Source organism: Pinus tabuliformis, chromosome 2_1 (genome assembly GCF_031772625.1).
Source record: "Pinus tabuliformis cultivar Carrire ecotype Pingquan chromosome 2_1, CPIR1, whole genome shotgun sequence".
Lineage (NCBI taxonomy): Eukaryota > Viridiplantae > Streptophyta > Pinopsida > Pinales > Pinaceae > Pinus > Pinus tabuliformis.
The window spans coordinates 916,016,990-916,021,211 of record NC_142299.1 but is presented as its reverse complement, the minus strand read 5'-3'; the positions used below and the strand labels follow the sequence as shown (position 1 = coordinate 916,021,211).

Here is a 4,222-nt window from a genome sequence, read left to right as displayed (position 1 = left end):
AATGAATTATTTTATTATATAACATTAGATAATATTATTATTATGTAACTTTAAGGTCACGACCAAGCCAGACAACAAATTGGTGTATGAGAGTACGAGACCCCATTTTTTGTGGGACAAAGGGAGGAAACAAATTCTCTTAACCATTAAGCCTCACCCTGTTTTGGGTTTTGAACCTGTGACCTCTTAGGAGGAAACACATGCTCTTAACCATTAGGTCTCAATAACTTATATCTAAAAATATATTAATAATTGAAAAACAATTTAATATGGACATTGACATCCATAAATAAAATATTACAATGCTATTTCAATGTCAACTATGTATGTATATACTATAAGCAATTAAAAAATATATATATATTTTTTTATTGTTAAAACAATTTAATATTTTTAATATTTTTAGTGTTATTATTTTACATTTTAGTCATTTTTTAAAATATATATTTTTTGATTAATTTTGTCTAAAATTTAACAAACATAAGAATTGCAAATTTAAACCATGTAGGTTACACAATACATATTGAAAGATACTTTCAAAATATTATATCCATTTATAAATTCAAAAATGTTATTTTATATTTATATATATATATATATATATATATATATATAAACTTGTATAGCTACATCTTAACTACATATTTATCCAATCCGGACATATATTATCTTTGCCATCGTCTGCATCCCACTTGTTGGTTCAAGCAAAAAATTTCTTTTATGTAATTTATATGAAAAGACTTCTGCTTAATTTATTATGGATCACAAAAGCAAATACAGAAATATTAAATATCTTAAAATGATTTTTTTCTTTTTTAAGGTTGAGTAGGTTCATGATATTATTTTTTTTCCCAAAAATAAAATAAAATTTTGAATCAAGATTTTTGGCCCATTTTAAGAGTGAGTAATAATTTAGAAAAGTCGGCTTCAAAAAAAATGTGAGGGCAATGAAGTGAAATGCTTATATATACACTCTCGGACCAAACTAATTTGATACTTTTTCTTGTCATTGATCTCACTTCAATGTACTGAAATGCTTATGTATATACTCTGGGACCAATTTAATGTGGGTGATCTGAAGAGCAGCAGGAGAAATGAAGATGAAAAGAATCTTAGCCCGGCCGCAAGAAAGTGGAAGTTGCGGTACACGTTCAAGTTCAAGTTCTGCTCAAAGTCAACGTCTGAAACAACCAAGTTCAAGTTCAAGTTCTGTTCAAAGTCAACGTCTGAAACAACCGTCAGGGCTCTTGAATCTTGGCAATTCTTGTTATCTCAACAGTGTGCTGCAGTGTCTCACTTACACTCCGCCCCTCGCAGAATTTTGTCTCAGACAACAACATTCTTCGTCTTGCACTCTTTCGTCCACCTCAGACGGCGATGGCGGCTGCCCATTCTGCCTGCTGGAGAGACGCATCGTCAGGTCTCGCAAAACCGCCTGCGCAATCGATTCTCCCCAAACATTTAAAAACTCGCTCCACGTTTTTGCAAAACATTTTGCCCATGGAAGACAAGAAGACGCCCACGAATTTCTGACACATGTCCTCGGAGTCTGCGACGATGTCTGTGTAGAAATGGCGAAGCAACAAAATGGAGACGCAGAGGATGACCAAAGGGAATTACCAGATACCATTATTAAAAAAATCTTCGGCGGCACGCTGCAGAGCCGAGTGAAATGCTTGACCTGCGGAGCCCTGTCAATCACGCGCGACGATATTATGGACGTGAGCCTGGAGTTACCTGAAGAAGTAACATCGTTGCAGAATGCACTGTCATGTTATTTTGCTAAACAAATTCTGGATGGGGATAATCTCTACCACTGCGAGAAATGCGATAATTATACAGAAGCCCGGAAGCAAATGTCCATTTTCAGGCCTCCCAATGTTCTGGTAATTCAGCTCAAGAGATTTATGTGTAGCCCATCTGGTGGGAAAATAGAGCGTGCCATTAGTTTTTCAAAAGGTCTGGAACTGGGTGAATTTATGTTACCAGAGGAAGTTATTGGTGAAGACCATGAGCCTCGGCTGGATTATAGTCTGTTCGCTACCATTATTCATAAGGGATCTTCACAGGACTCTGGGCATTACTATGCGTATGTGAAAGATGAAAATGGGCGCTGGTATCGCTGTAATGATTGTAATGTGTCTCCTGTGTCTGAAGAGGAAGTGGTGGCAGATAAAGAAGTTTATCTTTTGTTTTTTATACGCAGTGTTCGTGGAGAGGGTGGGAATTTTATTGGGCGGCATGTTTCCAGTCTGGAGATGAGCAATAGCTCTGAGGATGAAAATGCGAGCGTTAAAGGAAAGATGCGTACTCACAGCTACAGAGGCGATGTTGGCGAAACTGATGAAGAATATGGAAAAAAGCCGTCTAAACTTCAGAAATCTGGCAGGCTGTAGCCAGTTAGGGATTTCTTAGTGGATTTAATTTACGTGGAGATTGAACACTGTGGAACGGTGTTGCAATAAATTGTCAGAATCCTATAACAATTATTTGGCAACCTCATTTTGTTCAAATTTGGCAGGTAAATATTTTATTAATGAGGTTTGGGCGTACTTGAAAATAATGTGAAAATCATTTAGTTATGGTTATATCAGATTTTGCTGGGACTATATCAGATTTTACATATGCAGTGATTTATACAATTATTTAATTTTTGTATGAATACTTTTTTTAAATGTTTTGTAGTTATTTAAATTTTTCATTTTTCAGATTTTATTTTTTTATTTTTGCAGGGTTGTAGAGTAAGTCTCTACACAATAAAATTTATGTTCTACATAAAAAATAACTTAGGTTATAATTAAAAATTCACTTGTTATAATTTGAATTTATTTCATCTTATAAAAGAAATGACCTTAAATTTATACTTTTGATGTATGTGTCAATAAATGTGACATACATTTAGATTTAATTGTAAGATATATTAAAAAAATAATATATCTGAAAAATAATTAGACATTGTCAGGCTAAGAGGTAACTCCTTAAACGAATTTGTGTTTATTCATTAAGATTACTCATGGTTGTATACATGAGCGACTTGCATGTGAATGCATCATGTGATCCATCTCTATTACAACATATGCAATGAAGATCCGACTTTTCTCCTTGAGAGTGTCTACCCCCCTGCCTCTAAAATTTCTTCTTCCTCTTCCTTCGACCACCTCTTCCTTTGGAGGAATCATGAAAATTATTATTCTCTCTCTGTGCAAGACACATATCTTCTTCAGAAGACTGAGGAGCTATCTTCTTCCCAAAATATCTCTCTCTCTCAACAAATTTAGTCACAAGGGAGTCAAAGGTAATCTCTTTGAGGTTTCCATTCGGTTGCAATGACTCAAGATAATTTGAATAAGTGTGATAAAGTGCCTTGAAAAAATATATGAGAGGAATGTCTAGTTCAACATTAGTGACTTTGATATCATGCATAATAGATTTTACTGAATCTGATGCTAGTGCAAGAGGATCATCATTTTGTAATTCAAGATTGAACAATTTAATCATCAATTGGACAAGTTCAAGTGCAAAGAGTGAGTCATAGGTTCCTTCAACTTTTTTAAGGCTTCAAAAGAATTTGAAAATGGTGAAATATGATGACTCACCTCTTCATTTATAGATGTTGCAATCAAGGAATAGGCCTTGTTGTTCTTGTTTTCCCAAATGGCAAATTCCTTGTCTGAGGTCAGCTTTGCAGGTTCATTATCTTCTTCTCCTACACAAACTTCTTTCCACAACTCATTGAAAATGAGAGTGTGTTTGGTCTTTAGAGACTGCTCAGGATAGTTCTCCTTCCTAATAAGAACCACTCCCAAAATGGATATTAATGAATGAATTTTAAAATCCGTGTACTGTAAAAAAAAAAACTTATGCTGCCAATAGACTATAAGAAATTGCACCTCTGCTGGTAATATACTATGAAAAAGTTCACTTCTGTTATGGTGTATTTTTTTTAATTTTTGTATAGAGGTATTATGTGGGGGAGGGTTATATGGGGAAGGGAATATATGGGGAGGAATTAATGGGGGGAGGGTGTATCTGGCAAAGGGTATTCAACATAGGGAGTGGATAACATTCAACATAACAATGAGGAGCGGATAGAATTCAACATAACGCTTTTGAGCAGAGGTATCCAAGCAGCATATGGGCTATATGATAGTGACATGAGTATGGGTGTATGGGAGTAGCGTATGGGCCAATTGTGCAGGAGTAGCGTATGTATAATAGTACG

At 34.9% G+C, this 4,222-nt stretch overlaps 1 pseudogene; it reads left to right on the top strand.

Annotated features, from left to right (window-relative positions):
* Nucleotides 1-1,094: 1,094 nt before the first annotated feature.
* On the top strand, nucleotides 1,095-2,396 carry LOC149203629 (ubiquitin carboxyl-terminal hydrolase 25 pseudogene; annotated as a pseudogene).
* The last annotated feature ends 1,826 nt before the right edge of the window (nucleotides 2,397-4,222 follow it).